The sequence below is a fragment of the Herpailurus yagouaroundi genome, unplaced genomic scaffold, assembly GCF_014898765.1.
Source record: "Herpailurus yagouaroundi ecotype Mexico unplaced genomic scaffold, PumYag 67700, whole genome shotgun sequence".
Taxonomy (NCBI): domain Eukaryota; kingdom Metazoa; phylum Chordata; class Mammalia; order Carnivora; family Felidae; genus Herpailurus; species Herpailurus yagouaroundi.
The window spans coordinates 3,184,720-3,203,962 of record NW_024420499.1 but is presented as its reverse complement, the minus strand read 5'-3'; the positions used below and the strand labels follow the sequence as shown (position 1 = coordinate 3,203,962).

Sequence of the window (19,243 nt, the reverse complement as noted above, 5' to 3'; positions counted from 1 at the left end):
GTGCTGACAGTTCAGAGCCTGGAGCCTGCTTTGGATTCTGTGTCTCCCTCTCTCTCTGTCCCTCCCCTGCTCGTGCTCTGTCTCTCTCTCTCTCAAAAATAAATAAATGTTAAAAAAAAATAAACAAAAGACCTCAAAACTGTAATAAGGAAATAAATAAATGAAAGTTTATTTATGCTAATATTTAGGGAATATGAGTGAGGGGTACACAGAAGTTCTTTGTACTGTTCTTGTACCTTTTTATGTGTCTGAAATTATTTTAAAATAAAAAAATTACTTAAACCAGCAAATCATAAATTTTCATTAAAAAATCAAACAATTGGCTTAAAATAAAATTTTCCAGTCTTCCCCCCCATGCATTTTATTTTATTTATTTATTTTATTTTATTTTTTGTAATTTTTTTTCAACGTTTATTTATTTTTGGGACAGAGAGAGACAGAGCATGAACGGGGGAGGGGCAGAGAGAGAGGGAGACACAGAATCGGAAACAGGCTCCAGGCTCTGAGCCATCAGCCCAGAGCCTGACGCGGGGCTCGAACTCACGGACCGCGAGATCGTGACCTGGCTGAAGTCGGACGCTTAACCGACTGCGCCACCCAGGCGCCCCTCCCCCATGCATTTTAAATGAGTTCATCCTACATATACATTTTCTATTCAGTTTTCTTCACTTAATATTTTTTTAAAAGAATTTCCCACACGTTATTATTATCCCACACACTCTTTAAATCTTCTGCCTTTTCTGCCACCAATTTCCCTTATGTAGAAATGACTCTGCTAGGTGAGATTGAGGGTGTATGGATTCTGCCATCTTATGTTAAAATATCATGTTAAATGGCTATGTAATATTTTATTAGATCAGATCAGGTATATCAATGTACTTAACTGGTCTCCAATTTGGGGATGTTTAGGGTGTCTTCAATTTATCTCCATTGTTAAAAATGAAGCTGTGATATTTTTGTACATAATTTTTAAAAAATATTCAAGATAATTTTCTCAGTGTAGTTTCTAGGAGTCAAATTACTGGGTCAAAAACCAGGAGCATTTTTAAAGATATGTACTGCTGAATTTCTTTTAAAATGGTGCTATTTCCCAGTAGTAGCTTTTTTTTTTTAAATTTTTTTCAACATTTTTTATTTATTTTTGGGACAGAGAGAGACAGAGCATGAACGGGGGAGGGGCAGAGAGAGAGGGAGACACAGAATCGGAAACAGCCTCCAGGCTCCGAGCCATCAGCCCAGAGCCCGACGCGGGGCTCGAACTCACGGAGCGCGAGATCGTGACCTGGCTGAAGTCGGACGCTTAACCGACTGCGCCACCCAGGCGCCCCGTAGCTTTTTAAAGTAAAAGAAAACATCACAATTCCCAGAAATGGACAGAACAGAAATGGACCCCAGTTTTCTCATGTATAATGTATAGTTAATGATCCAAAGCCCCCTTTCTCTTATGTATTCTAAGATTCTGTGATTCTGCAACAAATGGGTAATGTGTCATGAATGAAGTACATTTTGGATGTTCCAACAGATCTTACCTTCATCTTGGGAGGGAGAAAGATTGGGGAATCCTTCAACTGATGCCCTGGAACTCTCTATAGTAACAGACACTAAGGGCTAACATGCACATTGTTCCAATCCTCTGCTTCAGAACAGGACTTTATAAAAATGGGCCCCAAATTTTACCTGTTAGTTTTTCTCATTTCTAAAGGAGGAAGAAGATCAGTGCCTTGAGCATAGCTGGCACTAATTAAAGTAGTAAAGATCAAGGTTAGCTGGAGTTTTAGGGAGGTGGTTAGGAAAGGAATGTAGAGGGGTAAACCCGAGCTGGATCTGAAAAACTGGGTGGGATTTAGATAGGCAGAGGGGAGAGCTGTGAAAGCACCTCTGTTATACGTGGGGTGGAGATGGAAGCTAAAGGTGGGACTTGGCAATGCCCTGGGTATGGCAGTATTTGGGAAGAGAGGGAGGTATGTAGATGTAGCTAAGCTGGGCCCATTTGTTGGAGGATATAGAACATTTGGTTGAGAAACTAGCTACATCTTGATCTTGGAGGCACTGGGGAATCACTCTAGGTTCTTAAACAGGATGTGATCAAGAAAGCTGTATATTATAAGATGACTTCTATGGCTGTGCCAGTGGTGAATTAGAGTAGAAGAGAATAGGACTTTTCCCATCAGATATTGGAGTCCCATCTGGAATGCCGTCAGATGGGAGAAGGGAAGAATGTTAGAGTTATTTCAAAGAAAGAGAAAGACAGAGCTTGGTAATCTGTACATTATAGGGGATGAGGTAGAGAAAGAACCTCCAGATGATATTCAACTTTAAGCCTGAGTGACTAAAACACAGGTAATGGTGCTATCCATGTAATTGAGAAAGACTCTTCACTAGGCTGGCTATTGGGGCCCTGATACCTTCAGGGGAAACTGAGTTTCTGTCCAACAGATTCTATTTCTTCATCACTTCAGTTTTACTTCAAAGATGCTTATTTTGCCTTCTTCTTGGTCTTCATCTGGCAGTGGCTCTTAACATTTTAACTTTCTTTCTCTGTCCCAGAGGATTCTGCCAAGTAATAATCGTAAATGCTTAAATGAACTCAAGAAGTTCTGCTGAGTATTCCCTTATAATGCAATCTCCTTCAATGTGACTGTTTTGTAACTTTCTCATTTTGCAAATTGGGATCCTCAAAACCAGGTCACCTTTGTGGGTACTATTGGTACTTTTGTAACAAGGATATATTTCCTGCAAAGTTGGTTAGTTCACCTCCCTTCCTTACTCAATAACACACAAGATTAGGACTTGCAATGTTACAATTGTACACTTCCAGAACAAAAGTTAAAAATTTGTCTGGGGACTTACCTGGAAACAATGGTACATACCTGTATGTGTAAAATGGTGCAGTTTGAAGAATAGTGTCCTGGGAATTAGGAGACTTGGATTCTAGTGTCAGCTCTCCTGCTAATTGAAGTATGAACTTGAACTAGTCACATTTACCTCTTCTCTATGTCTGTTTCCTTTTCTGTGAAATGAGAAAGATAGAAATGATGATTGTAAGATCAACGCCAGCCCTAAAACTGGCTATTTATTAAAACAAAGTTTGCACAGTATTAGTAACATTCATGATACTCAGAGACCATGGGGTTAGATAGAGCACCAAGTGAGGGCCACATTTATTGGTTAGCCAATGTGTTTACTCCCTAAAGACAAGCAAAACAGGATGATTCAGGTTGAGAGAAATGAAGTTTGAGACTCAGTTACTGGTTTGGATCGTTTTTATGCATAAAATAAACTATATCATTCAGACTGGATCACCATTCCCTTTCACATTGGAATCAGTCCAACATTATATGCCTGTTCTCCTAAGGTAGAATAGAACAGGACACAAAGAGGGGATTGCTCTGATTTTCTGAGGCCTGTCTACAGCCTCTGGAGTGCTGATTCCCAGAAATAGCAGTCATACTGCACAGAGCCATCTTAAAGAATCCCAGTAATTTTATCATAAGGGAGGAGACCAGCCCAAGATCTTTCCTCTAATAGAGATTCCAAGGAGTAGGTTGTTAGAAAAGAGGCTCTTACTTCATCGTGCCTCGTCTAAGAGTTAAGACTATTGCCAGAGTATCTCTATTGCCTGCTAATGATCCCCTATGAATCTGTTATTCACCAGTTAACATTGGTGCTTCTGAATCTGGATAGCAGATCACCTGGAAGTCAGAATGCTCTCTGTGGATCCTATAAAATATTGCTATAAGTATATTCCGACTTCTTTAAGCTTTTGCATCTATTACCTCAATATGCACTGGGCACCATGTAAATAGAGGGGCATACTAACACATACAAAAGCTCTGTTCAGCCAATTTTTCATCTTTCAACTCAATCCAACCCTGTTCTCTCATGTGGTCTATTCTCCCTGCTACCTATCCTATCCACACCTTGCTCTCTGGATTAAATGCTGATGTGAACTGTGTTCTTCTTGGCTTCAAACTTTGGCTTCTGTTCATATTTTCCTGCCTCCAAGACTGCCTTAAGTTGCAATTGCCTTGTCTTGCATCCCCACTACTTTCTTTTGTGGGCAACTGATTCTTACAAGTGGGATTGAGACAGTATGTTTCAGACCATCGTATGACTACAGGGTATTTTTACTAGCAGTTTAAAATACAGACACAAGTATGTGACCACAAATGAAGAAAAGCCAGCCATTGGTGACACCCGATGTGCTTGTCCTAGGTGTTCTTTGGCCACCGGTTCATTTGTTTTGCTGTCTGCTACAGTCACTAAATGATTTAAGAGGAATCTGGGAGTGAAAACCTGAAATGGAGAAAATTTTCCCCATGAACCAAAATTGTGTTTGCAAATTAAGAAATGCCTGCCACGGATTGATTTTGGTGGCAGAATCCCTTGATTCAACCTGAATAACACCAGTGATGTGTGGAACTGTAATTTGATGAATACCATTGAACAGAACATCTTAAGTGTTATTTAATATAATTAGTCATCCTGTACTACTACTTACAGTAAGCAGTTCTGTAGGTTATGTTAACTTACTGTACAATGTGGGACTTTTGTTTATCCTCAAATTTCCTCAAATACTAGCATCTTAGGATACGAGTAGCTTATTAAAAATGTTCCTCTTGGCCATTGTCTCTCCCAGATGAAATATGTCTTGAGTCAGGAGGCTTTTAGGCTCTCTCTATGGTTTAGTGGTCCCTAATATTTATTTGATTACAAAGTTTTTTTTTAGATACATCATCTCATTAAATTAGTTTACTTATCCTTGCCTACCTCACTGAGTTGCTATCATTTACTTCTTAAAATATAGTTAACCCTGGAAGAATGCAAGGGTTAGGGGTGCTGACCCCCTGTGCATTCAAAAATCCATGTATAATTTTTGGCTCTCCCAGAACTTAACTACTATTAGCCTACTGTTGACCAGAAACCTTACCAATAACATAAACAGTCAATTAACACATATTTTGTATGTTATATGTATTATATACTGTGTTCTCACAATAAAGTCAGCTTAGGAAAACACTATCAGGCCACACTGGAAAACAGTATGGAGGTTTCTCAAAAAGTGAAAAGTAGAACTGCCCTATGATTCAGCAATTGCACTACTAGGAATTTACCCAAAGGATACAAAATACTGATTCAAGGGGCACATGCACCCTGATGTTTACGGCCGCATTTTCAACAATAGCCAAATTATGGAAAGAGCCCAAATGTCCCCCGACTAACGAATGGATAAAGAGAGTTGGGGTGTGTGTGTGTGTGTGTGTGTGTGTGTGTGTGTGTAAATGGAATATTACTCAGCCATCAAAAAGAATGAAATCTTGCCATTTGCAATGACGTGGACGCAGCTAGAATGTAATTATGCTAAGTGAAATAAGTTAGAGAAAGACAACTACCATGTGATTTCACTCAAAGAAACGAAACAGATGAATATAGGGGAAGAGAAAAGAGAAGAGAGGGAAGTAAACCAGAAGAGACTCTTAACTATAGAGAACAAACTGAAGGTTGATGGAGAGGAGGTGGGGGGATGGGCTAAATGGGTGATGGGTATTAAGGAGGGCACTTGTTGGTGGGGCGCCTGAGTGGCTCAGTCGGTTAAGCGTCCAACTTCCGCTCGGGTCATGATCTCACAGTTCTTGAGTTCGAGCCCCGCGTCGGGCTCTATGCTGACAGCTCGGAAACTGGAACCTGCTTCGGATTTTGTGTCTCCCTCTCTCTCTCTCCCCCCCCCCCCCCGCACTCTGTCTCTCTCTGTCACTCTCTCTCTCACAAATAAATAAACATTAAAAATTATTATTAAAAAGAAAAGGAGGGCACTTGCTGGGATGAGCCCTGGGTGTTGTATGTAAGTGATGAATCACTAAATTCTACTCCTGACACCAATATTACACTATATGTTAACTAACTTGAATTTATTATTATTTTTTTTTCAACGTTTATTTCTTTTTGGGACAGAGAGAGACAGAGCGTGAACGGGGGAGGGGCAGAGAGAGAGGGAGACACAGAATTGGAAACAGGCTCCAGGCTCTGAGCCATCAGCCCAGAGCCCGACGCGGGGCTCGAACTCACGGACCGCGAGATCGTGACCTGGCTGAAGTCGGACGCTTAACCGACTGCGCCACCCAGACGCCCCAACTAACTTGAATTTAAATAAAAATTTGAAACAAAATAAAAATTAAAAAGTAAGAGTAAATTAAAAAAATTGTTTTGTTCTAAAATTGTTTTAATATGATTGAGATTGTTTACAAACGTGGACAGTTCTCCTTATCAGGTTATCTTTCTAGGATTTGATTTGCTATCACATGACATATTTTGTAAATCAAAAATTAATCTTTATTATAATAACTCACTTTTTAATAAAAAAGGAAAAAGAAAATGCTATGAAAATCCTAAGGAAGAGAAAATATATTTACAGTACGGTACAATATTGGAAAAAAAAGCCACATATAAATGGACCCGTGCAGTTGAAGCCCACGTTGTTCAAGAGTCAACTATAGATGAATATTTTCAGCATCACAGAACTGAAGAGTTTTCTATACCATCCAGGGACTAGTAAGTGGCAGAGTCAGAATTATAACCCAAGTCTTCTAATTCCATGTTCTGGGCTTTTTCCACCTGGTCCATTCAGTGTAAAATGGAAAATTGAGGAATACTCTGTGAAATACAGTGATTAAAGTGATCCCAGGGCTGCACTGCACATTGTATTGGAAGACAGAGTCACCACGTTTCAGCTGAGCTCCGGAGAGACTTCTGCCCTTGGACACTTTACCAAGTTGAACTATGCTTATAATCCTTTTAAGTGTCAGCAACCTTCCTCACTGATATGGACTAAATTATATTCCCCCAAATTCACACACTGAAGCCCTAACTTCCAGTTAGGATTGTATTTAGAGTAGGAAAGTAATTCAGGTTAAATGAGGTCCGGAGGGTGGGGCCCTGATAGGATTAGTGCCCATATAAGAAGAGACATCAAGGAGCTCAGTCATTCTCTGCACCATGTCAAGACATACTGCCTACAACCAAGAAGAAACCAAATCAGCCAGAACCTTGATCTTGGACTTCCCAGCCTCCGGATCTTTGAGACATACATTTCTGTTGTTTAAAGCCACTGAGTCTGTAGATGTTATGGCAGCGGGCACAGACTAAGACATCCAATTTAGGTTTCTTCTTACCTTGGAAAAAATTAAAAAGTCTTTTGGACTTTTTGGATTTGACAGTCCAACAGTTGCATACATGGGACAGGTCGATTATAATTATTTCTTTCTGAGGTGATACATTTAAATTAATAGAATCCACTCGTAGTAGGCATTGAGAGGTTGCCCTGGATTTGGAGTTAGAAGGAACTGAGTGGCTTTATTAAATGACTTGGTGTGGGGTAGTAACTTTTTTTTTTTTCTTTTCTTTTCTTTTCTTTTTCCTTTTTTTTACTAGGGGAGGGAGTCAGTAGCGTTCTACTTAAACGCTTGAAACTCAGTTTAGGGGGACCAGTAATTTGCACTGACTGCTTGGTGGACTGGCCTACAGCTTTGTATACAAATTGCAAAATTTTTAATATTTATTTATTTTTGAGAGAGAGAGCATGCACGCGCATGGGAGTGGGGGAGGGGCAGAGACACGGGGAGAGAGTCCCAAGCAGGCTCCACACTGTCAGTGCAGAGCCTGACACAGGGCTTTATCCCATGGACCATGAGATCCTGACCTGAGCCGATACCAAGAATCAGACGCTTAACTCACTGGGCCACCCAAGCATCTTGATCTGGCTCTTAATACGCTTTTTATTCAAAGGTGTTAAAGATGTTATATACATTCTATGTATTTATTATATATTATTATACATCACCCATTTGTAATTTTGATGTTTTTTTACATTTATTTATTTTTGAGAGACAGAGTGAGACAATGCACGAGTGGGGGAGGGGCAGAGACAGAAGGAGACACAATCCCAAGCAGGCTCCAGGCTCCAACCCATGAACCATGAGATCATGACCTGAGCTGAAGTCAGACACTCAACTGACTGAGCCACCCAGATGCCCCTGTAATTTTAGTTTTTTTTTTAACATTTTTTTTAATTAAAAACTTTTATTTTTGAGAGAGAGAGAGAGAGAGAGAGAGAGGATGGGGGAGGGACAGAGAGAGAGGGAGACAGAATCTGAAGCAGGCTCCAGGCTCTGAGCTGTCAGCACAGAGCCCAATGTGGGGCTTGAATCCACAAACCACGAGATCACGACCTGAGCTGAAGTCGGCAACTTAACCGACTGAGCCACTCAGGCGCCCTGTAATTTTGGGTTTTAATCCTGAGCAAAAGTATTATTTTGAACTTAAGTCAAAAATAACAATTTCATCACAAACGTTTTACATAGCAACTTCTCTTTCCTCATTTTTCTCTGGTTGCTCATTACTGTATTCCTTTTCTCTACTTACATGAACTGCTGAAAATTCCTAGATGTTTTCTATTTTGGCCTGGCTATTGTTGTAAATGTATTTTATTTTATTTCGTAAGGGTGTTTTAAACCTTTGAAGTATATGGATCGTCTTGGTTTCTTTTCTTCTTTCTTTTTTTTCCCCAGTGTAAGAATGTTCTTTTTTTTTTTTTTATTTTCACAAAAATTTTTATTTTGAAATAATTACAGATTCCAAAGAATTTGCACAGATAGTACAGAGGGGTCCTCTGCACCCTTTACTCAATTACCTCCAATGGCTACTTCTTACATAACCAGAGTACAGTATCAAAACCAGGAAACTGACATTCGTAAATTCCGTGTCTTTCATTCCAAGCCATTTTATCAGATGTGCAGATGGGTGTAACCACCACTGCAATCAAGACAGAGAACTATTCTCACACCACAAAGGTCTTCTGTGTTTTACCCCATTATGCTCATCCTCCTTCCGCACCTCTCCACCTTCCCCTAACCATCCCTAACATCTACACCCACTAATTTGTTCTCCGTGGCATAATTTTATCATTTTAAGAATGTTATTCAAATAGAATCATACAAGAAGTGACCTTTTGAGGTTCACTGTTTAAATTCAGTGCATGTACTTGGTTCCTCTTTCTATCCCATGGTACGGCTGTGTCCCTGTTTGTTTTAACCATTCACCCGTTGAAGGACATTTTGGATATTCTGGTTTTTGGCTATTGCAAGTAAAGTTGGGATGAACAATCATAGATGGGTTTTATGCTTTCATTTGTCTGGGATAAATTTCCGGGGTAAGATTGCTGTGTTATATGTGCAAGTTTCATTTTTGTTTTTGTTTTAAAGAAACTTCCTATTTTCCATTTTACATCCCCACAAGCCATATAGGGGAAACTCAGTTTCTCAGAATCCTTGCCAGCATTTGGTATTGTCACTATTTTTTATTTTAGTTGTTTTGATGCGTTGTATCTACTATTGTAGTCATATCTCATATTGCATTTCCCTGATGGCTAGTGATGTAGAAAATTTTTTCATGTGCTCATTTGCTATCCATAGATCCTCTTCTGGGAAATGTTTCTTTATATTTTTTCCCTTTTTCTTTTTTTTAATATTTATTTATATTTTTTAATATAATTTATTGTCAAGTTAGGTAACATACAGTGTATACAGTGTGCTCTTGGCTTCGGGAGTAGATTCCCATGATTCATCACTTACATACAACACCCAGAGCTCATCCCAACAAGTGCCCTCCTCAATGCCCATCACCCATTTTTCCCCTCTCCCCTGTGCCCCCATCAACCCTCAGTTTGTTCTCTGTATTTAAGAGTCTCTTGTGGTTTGCCTCCCTCTCTGTTTGAAACTATTTTTTTACACTTCCCTTCCCCCATGGTTTTCTGTTAAGTTTCTCAAATCCCACATATGAGTGAAAACATACGATATCTGTCTTTCTCTGACTTATTTCACTTGGCATAATACCCTCCAGTTCCATTCATGTTGTTGTAAATGGCAAGATTTCATTCTTTCTCATTGCTGAGTAGTATTCCATTGTGTGTGTGTGTGTGTGTGTGTGTGTGTGTGTGTGTGTATACAGTATCATATATATATGTATATATATATATATACACACATATATACACACACACATATATATATATACACCACATCTTTACATCTTTTTTATTCATCTGTTGATAGACATTTAGGCTCTTTCCATAATTTGGCTATTGTTGACAGCACTGCTATAAACATTGGGGCACATGTGCTCCTATGAATCAGCACTCTTGTATCCTCTGGGTAAATTCCTAGTAGTGCTATTGCTGGGTCATAAGGTAGTTCTATTTTTTAGTTTTTGAGGAACCTCCACACTGTTTTCCAGAGTGGCTGCACCAGTTTGCATTCCCACCAAGAGTACAAGAGGGTTCTGATTTCTCCACGTGCTTGCCAACATCTGTTGTTTCCTGAGTTGTTAACTTTTGCCACTATGACCGCTGTGAAGTGGTATTTCAATGTTGTTTTGATTTGTATTTCTCTGATGATGAGCGATGTTGAGCATCTTGTCACGTGACTATTGGCTATCTGGATATCTTCTTTGGAAAAGTATCTATTCCTGTCTTCTGCCCATTTCCCCAGTGTAAGAATGTTCTTGAGGGGATGGGTAAGACAGAACAGAACAGCCAGCAGCTTTCCCTGTTAATGGATAGCAAGGTCAAGATAGAAGAAGGACACCAGCTATTCTCTTAAAATTTAAAAACTCAGTCCCATATGTGAGTACAATAGAGCTGACCTTCTGAAAGACTATAGAAAAGGCAATTTCCTGGGCATATTTCTATTTTTCCTTTTCATTTCCTTTCAACATCTATTTCTACTGCCTACACAAGCACAGAGCCTACGGGGCAATGACACGGGGCCTTTTTCTCACTTAGCTGTCTAATATCCACATAGGTGTTAGGTGATTAAAAGATTTAAAGTATTACTGCTTACAGGAAATACCTTGCCATTTAAAATTCTTAGAAATGAAAAAGACTTCAAGATCCATAGTAATGAATTTTTAATGGTGTAATTTTGAAAATAGCTATTTTTGTTCTGGGGAGAAAAAGGTGGTCAAATGCTTACATTATGTATTTGTTCGGGTGGCCTAACACCCTTAGTGAGCAGGGAGCACACACACATGTCCCTAGGTAGAAGAATTCTGCTCCTTGCATACAGATTATAGTGATGCTTCTACAGTGATTCTAATCTCCGGAGACAGAGGCAGTAGTGTGCTGTAGATGGTTCATACAGTCTCACAAGTCTTGGATTTGGCAAAAGATTGTTGTGCAGGCAACAGCAGGAGAAATAGATTAATTAGACCCTGTCAAAGTTGAAAATTTTTCTATGCTTCAAAAGATGCTACTAGGAAAAGGAAAAGATAGCCTACAGAATGGGAGAAAATTTTTGCAAATCATATCTGATAAGGGGTTTATATCTAGCAGATGTAGAACTCTTGTAACTCAATAATAAAGAGACAAATAACCCAATTAAAGATATGTAAAGGACTGAAATAGGTATTTCTACAAAGAAAATATACAAATGGCCAATAAGCACATGAATAGATGCTCATTATTAGTTGTCAGGAAAATGTAAATCCAAACAATGAGATATCACTTCGCATTCACTATGATGACTATAATAAAAAAAGTCAGAGAATAACAAGTGTTGATGAGGATGTGGAAAAATCAGAACCTTCATGCACTGCTGCTGGGAATACAAAATGGAGCAGCCACTGTGGAACACTTTGACAGTTTGTCAAATGGTTAAAAATAGAGTTACCATATGATCCAGCAATTCCACTTCTAGGTATATATCCAAGAGAAATGAAAACGTATGTTCTCACAAAACTTATGCATAAATGTTTATAGCAACATTATTCGTCATAGATAAAAGGTGGAAACCACCTACATGTCCATCAACTGATGGGTGGATAAACAAAATATGGTTATATCCATACTATAAAATATTCGGCCATAAAATGAATGAAGTCTGATACATGCAGCAACATTGGTGAACCTTGAAAACATCATGCTAATTGAAAGAACTCAGTCAAAAAAGGCCTCATAATATATGATTCCATTTTTATGAAATGTGGAGAATAGGCAAATCTATAGAGCCAGAAAGTAAATTAGTGGTTGCTGAGAGATGGGGAACTTGGCAAAAGGGTTTGTGAATGCTTTTTAAGGTGAAGAAAATGTTCTAAAATTTACTATAGTGATGGTTGCACATATGCGTGAATATACTAAAAAACAATGATGATGCTTTTTTTGAATTGTATACGTTAAGTGGGTTATTTATATGCACATCATATATGAATTATCAATCAATAAAGCTGTTTTAAGATATAAATTAAACAGAGACATTGAAGATATAAAAACAAATTGAACTTCTAGATTTGAAAAGTACAATATTTGAACTTCTAGATTTGAGAAGTACAATATCCGAGGTACGTAGAACACTGCATGGGATTGATGGTAAAGAAAAAGAGATTAGGTGATGAGGAAGAAAACATTAGCTAACTTTAATACACGGCAATAAAACCACGTCAAGTGAGGCACAGAGACATAAAATAAAACAAAACAAAACAGGACAACTTCATCATATGTGTAATTGGAGTTCCACAGGAGAAGAGAAAGGAGTTGGCAAAGAAAGTATTTGAAAAATAATAACCAAAATATTTTTCAAAAACTTTCTTTAGCACATATTTTTAAAATTTAATATCATACTACTTATAATTTGATGCCAGAGTAAAAAATCTGGGTATTTTGACATTTGAAATGTGACTATAACCGGGAAACCAGTAGATTTCCAGACTACAATGAGGAATACTCCATTAGGACAAACCACTTTTTTTAAAAATTTAAATTTTTATTTATTTATTTATTTAAATTCTAGCTAGTTAACATACAGTGTAATATTCATTTTAGGTGTAGAATTTAGTGATTCATCACTCACATATGACACCCAGTGCTCAATACGATAAGTGCCCTCCTTAATATCCATCACCCATTTAGCCCATCCCCCCCCCCCCCCTCCCCTCCAACAACCCTCAGTTTGTTCTCTACCATTGAGTCTCTTATGGTTTGCTTCCCTCTCTTTTTTCCCCTTCCCTTAAGTTCACCAATTTTCTTTCTTAAATCCACATATGAGTGAAATCCAATGGTATTTGTCTTTCCTGATTGACTTATTTCACTTAGCATAATACTCTCTAGCTCCATCCACATCGTTGCAAATGGTAAGATTTCATTCTTCTTCCAGCCTCTATGTTATTTTTAAAAAATATAACTTATTGTCAGATTGGTTCCCATACAACAGCCAGTTCTCATCCTCACAAGTGCCGTCCTCCATGCCCATCATCCACTTTCCTCTCTCCTCCAGCCCCCATCAACCCTCAGTTTGTCCTCAGTATTTAAGAGTCTCTTATGGTTTGCCACCCTCCCTCTCTGTAACTTTTCCCCCCTTTCCCTCCCCCATGGTCTTCTGTTAAGTTTCTGAAAATCCACATATGAGTGAAAACATGGTATCTGTCTTTCTCTGACTGACTTATTTCACTTAGCATCATACCCGCCAGTTCCATCCATGTTGCTGCAAATGCCCAAATTTCATTCTTTCTCATTGCCAAGTAGTACTCCATTGTATATATAAACCACATCTTCTTTATTCATTCATCATTTGATGGACATTTAGGCTCTTTCCATAATTTGGCTATTGTTGACAGTGCTGCTATAAACATTGTGGTACAAGGGTCCCTATACATCAGCACTCTGGGATTCCTTGGGTAAATTCCTAGCATGCTATTGCTGGGTCATAGGGTAGAGCTATTTTTAATTTTGTGAGGAACCTCCACACTGTTTTCCAGAGTGGCTGCACCAGTTTGCATTCCCACCAACAATGCAAGAGGGTTCCCATTTCTCCATATCCTTGACAGTATCTATAGTCTCCTGATTTGTTCATTTTAGCCACTCTGACCGTCGTGAGGTGGTATCTCAGTGTAAAGTATTTTTCAAATTTGATGAAATATATATACCTATAGTTCCAAGAACGTCAAGTACAAGAAACATGAAGGGAACTATTCCAAGAATCATCTTAATCAAATTGCTCAAAATTATTGATAAAAGAAAAATCTTAAAACTTCTCAGTGGATACAAACACGTTAAGTTAGGAGGAACAAAGAAAAGAATAACAGTGATGTCTCCTCCAAAACATCACAAGCTAGAGGGAAGAGGGAAAAGGAATTCAAAATGGTGAAGGAAAAAAAAAGCCAAATCCTACACCCCAGAAAAAATCTTAAGACGAGAAAAATGAAATAAACAGTTTTTTTCCGAACAAAAACCTGGAAATAATTCACTACCAGCAGACCCACACCATGAGACATATAAAAGGCATATTCAGACAAAAAGAAAATAATGTAAGATAGAAATATAGATCTATACAAAGGAATGGTAAGCACTAAAATTGGAAGCTTCATGGGTAAATATACAAGCTACTTTTTCTTACTTAAGTCTTCTTGATTATAACAGACTATTTTAGCAATAATTTTAAGCAATGTATTGTGGAGCTTATAAAAAATAAAAGTCAAGCCTTTGGCAGCAATAGAAGAAATGCTGGGATTGGAAACAATGGGGGTATACTATTGTAACTTTTTTATATGGCGGAATTTATACCTCTAAGACAGATATTCTCTGCTGTGGATCTTAGAAAAACAAAACCAGACCACACCCAGACACAGTGGAAACTCCTTTGCCATTTTGCTTCTAGCCAGAGAATAAGAACTTGATAATCTTTGTGTCAATAAACCCTAACCCTAACCCGTACCCTAACCCGTACCCCTAAACCTAACCCTAACCTGTACCCTAACCCTAACCCTGTCAGTTAGTTGGTGACAAAAACTGGTTTGTTGTCCCTAGTTTTGTTGATTGAAGCATTTTACATAGCACTGCAGTTTCATGGTGGTGGTAGTTGATACTCTGTCATTTTTTACCTGTTTCCCCCTCTCTTACTCCATATTCTATCACCTAGCATAGCATCTGTGACATAGCAATAGTAGCTTGGCAAAATTTTGTTGAGTGGATGAATGAATGAATACACAAATGGGCTTTGGGAAGGTTATTAATCTTTCTGAGGTCTTGGTTCCTAATATGGAAAGTAGCACTAATAATATTATTGTGATAATATATATGTAAAGTACCTAGCACATTGCTTGGCACATAGCAGGCAATCAATAAATGTCCATGTTTTGCCCTTTCTCCTTCTCTTTGCTTCATCCTGACCACCTACCTGGATGCTTGTCCTGAATCCATTTTCCTTAATGACCTTGTTCTAATACGTGAACTGAAAAACCAAATTACCAACTGTCTGTTGTTGGCCAACATTACCTTAATTTAACTCTCAGGATGGGTTCAGGGAACTTTTATGGATGGAAAACCCTTCAAGATCTAAAGCTGTAAAGTCTGAAAGGAAGGTGTTTCAGACCACTATGAGCAAAAGTAGAGCTCTGAAGCTCTTTAGCATGCAAGGCTATGGGTTAGGGGGTCTTGAGCTTACCAGCTCTGGGAAGTATGAATGCTCAGACTTTTCATACTCTTCAATTCAATACTCCAACCCCATATTAGACCAACGAAGACTTCCATAAATGAGCCTAGACAGCCAACTTTTGAGAGACTCATCTACCTCTTATCTAAGATGTGGATTCTAGTTCCAGCTATGCTAAAACGTACCTTGGGCCAATCCTGTAACTTCTCTGAGACTCAATTCTCTCTCCACAAAGAAGATTTGTAAAGTTCCATCAAGGCAGAAGAGGATAAAGAAAATGTGGTGCTTTCATACAATGGAATATTGAACTGCAGTTAAAAGGAATGGTCTAGATCTCAAAGCAATGCTGAGCGAAGTAAACCAGATACATATTGTATGATAACTTTTAAACAAAACACAAAAACAATACTACACTTTTATATGTATGTAGAAGTATCAAATATGGTCTGAAAAGAAAAGCAGGAAACTAATAATAGTTCTTGCACCTGAGGGGAATGGAAGGGCACAAGGAGGTGTCCTAGATTGGGAGGAGGCCATCAGCTTTATCTTCAATGTTCTGTCCTAAACTAAAAACTTTTTCTAACTTTCTCTATTTTAAAATAAATTTCTAAAATATTCTAAAATAAAATTTCTAAAATATGTTTAAAATAAATTTCTAAATATTCCATTTAAAAAAATGGAAAGTGTTAGATTAGGTAGTCCCTCAGGTCCCTTTGAGCTGTAATATTCTAGAGCTCTAAAAGGAAAGGAAGACTTCAGTAGTGGACGGTTGCAACAGTCTCACTTAGCTCACTTTGGCTAAATTCTCCCCTGGGAGATCAGAGCAGACTACCTTTAAGATCTGTTCCAGCACTGAGTGTCTATGAAAACAAGTGAAGATGGACTCAGCTCTCTTATATGATTCATTCCTTTCTGGGCTCTTGCATGAACTATGTCCTGACTTCAGCGTAGGAGTTGAGGGTCAGAAGGACTTGGCTACCACAAGGCTTACTAAAGAGAGGTAGAATTGTCTTGGACATTTGCCACCATGGAATACTTCTATCCTTTGTCCAGAATGTCAAGGGAAAATGTTTTCCCTACAGAATTTCCTTCCCTTGCTTGCTTTTTCTTTTACGTTAACTGCTGCTGCTAATAGAAGCTGCTCTAAGCAGAAATTGCTTTATCTTTGATGAGTAGACAAGGGCTTGTCTGAAATTAAAAAACCCAGACATCTGATTGCTACTTATTGTGGTAAAAAGACGGAAGAACTAATTGGCAACTCTCTCACCCCCACCAGTTGTCTGTCTCTTTCCGCTTTCCTTTCTTGTGTTTCTATCCCTTCTAGGACAGTAATACAGGCCTGTTAGATACCTTCAGCCCTGAACACTTGGGGATTCTTTCTTTCCCTCTATACTCACTGCATTTGCTGTACTTATTCCTGCCTCTAATGCAGTAGTCATCACAGTGGTTAGATGCATTTGGAATACTTCCCCCTTCTCCTCTGGACCTATGTCCAGCTCCCATTCACAAAGCCTTCCCTGACCACCTCATTGCACAGTGACCTCTCTTCTCTGTACTCCTATGGCATATCAGCCGTACCATATAGATGAATCCGTATAATATACTGCTTTGAATTCTCTCACCATTTAAACGATGTCTTCTTTCCCTGTCATCCCATTTCATAAAGCCTGGGCATTGGATGGAAGGATGACAGTGGCCAAGGGCAGTGGTCTCTTAGGGCCCCAATGTTCATTTGATCCTTTTTCTCATTCCCAGGTTTTTATTTCTCCCCATTTAGAGTGAAAATGGTAGGTTAATGTGCGGGTGGAGAATACACCTGAGCAAATGAGCGATGTTGATAGATATATCAGTTTGATAAAGAAAAGGCCTTTAGGGCTCCTATGCATTATTTTCTAATAACTAGGCAGCAATCTATCACCTCTAGGTCCATTCATCAAATAAATAGGTTGAGTAGGTTTTATTAAAAAATGAATTTTGCTGCTGACTGGCTCTGCTACCTTTGTCATAGCCTGAGAAACTGTCTACTGGGTAAACTCGGGATTTTTCAAAAGCCAAACTCATTTTTCCTAATATGCAGAAGCCCAAAATGATCCCTAGCGTTTCGGTCTGATAAATAATATGCATCTTTTGTTTCTAAAAAGAAGAAATCAATCCGCTCAGCTAACTTCTTACATTAGCTTTCTAACTCAGAGAGAATTTATCATCATTCTTCTTCCTGTAGTTAGTTTGGATGTCAGCCTAAAGCTGAAGTTCAGCATTGACAATTCTAAGTAAACTATGACACTAATCAAATGAGCCCAGTTATTAGGGACAAAGCTGATATGATCATTGGCAAGCAGAATCTCTGCCAAGTTCCTGCCTTGCATATTCAAAAAATAATTTGTGCTTGGAGACAGCGTGAGGGGGAAATGAGGGGTGGAATGAGGGTTTACAAAAAAGCATGAAAACTTTTGGGTTGATGGGTATGTTCGCTATCTTGATTGTGGGGATGGTCTCATATGTGTACACATATGTCAAAACTAATCAAGTTGTGCACTTTAAATATGCGGACCTTATTGTATTTCAATTATACCTCAATAAGGCTTTTAAAAATAATTTAAAGATATCCATTTTCAAGTTTTACACTCCTTCCCTGAGACAAATTCTTGAAGCTCATAATTTTCACCTTAGCCCCAGTGGTTAAGAAAATGTGTTTTGGAGTTGGCGCTGTCATTTACTAGCTTAGTGAATTGGGGAGGTTTTTTTTTTTTTTTTTTTTTTTTTTTTAACCTCTCTGAGTCTCAGTTTCCCATCTGAAAAATAGAGATTGTAATGAGAGCAACTAGTTCACACGTTCAGGGTTAAATGAGAGAAGGTATGGAAAGTTCGTAGCACAGTATAGAGCACTAATTAAGCCTTAAAGAAATGGAAGCTATTATTGTACCTGTAAATGTGATATTAACCTTGTCTTGGCTGAATGCATGCAGAATCCCCAGCAGATTCCTAAAGCAGTTTATTGATTGCAGTCAATCAGCTACCTTTATTAGATACTCACCTGTGGCTAGATCCCCATAACGGAAACTGCTGGAAAGTAAAAAGATATGCAAATCAGAGCCCCTGACCCCAGTGAGCTGATTGAATGAATGGGACACACGTATGAGGGAGACTGTACCAAAGCATGTATGGAAATACACAGAGAAGTCCTGATTTAAGTAGGGGAAGCAATACAAGCAATAGTGAGTGGACGATCTGGCAGAGCTCACTGGGGAACAGTGGTGGTTGATAGTTAAACAGATGACGGTTTGAGTCCCCCCTCCACCATTTATTAGCTGGGAGAGCCTGGGTAAGTCCCGGAGACTTTCTGAACCTTAGTTTCGTACATAGAGATACTCATATCTTCCTTCTAAGGTTTTCGTGAAGATTAGATGAGGCATGTTTGAGCACCAGCACTGAGCCTACAGCACAGCAAGCATTCAACAAAAACGAGAGCAATTTCTAGAATTGTATCTCCAAACTTGAGGGTTCTTTTCCACTTTTTTGTTCCCACATCTTTCCTTCTACTATTTTGATGGGAGATTTCCACGGAGGAATCCCAGGGCAGTTTCACTGACCAAAACCTCCTATCTGCCTGGCAGTAGGTAAGGTTCTTGGCAGGCCTGATGACGTCTGCCCTTCTGAATTCCACTTAGCCATTCCAGCGGATAATTAGAGCTAACACTTACATGGTCCTATGACACAACATTTTGTGTCAAACAATATGGGACATTTTAGGAAGAGGACACACGGCCCCA

At 38.8% G+C, this 19,243-nt stretch overlaps 1 protein-coding gene across 1 annotated transcript in view; it reads right to left on the bottom strand.

Annotated features, from left to right (window-relative positions):
- TRPC5 (transient receptor potential cation channel subfamily C member 5) overlaps nucleotides 1-19,243 on the bottom strand; it is a 276,342-nt gene that overhangs the window by 158,328 nt on the left and 98,771 nt on the right. Inside the window, exon 2 of the mRNA XM_040468429.1 lies at nucleotides 2,871-3,010. The gene's annotated coding sequence lies outside the window, so the exon portion shown is untranslated. The remainder of the gene's footprint in view (nucleotides 1-2,870; nucleotides 3,011-19,243) is intronic.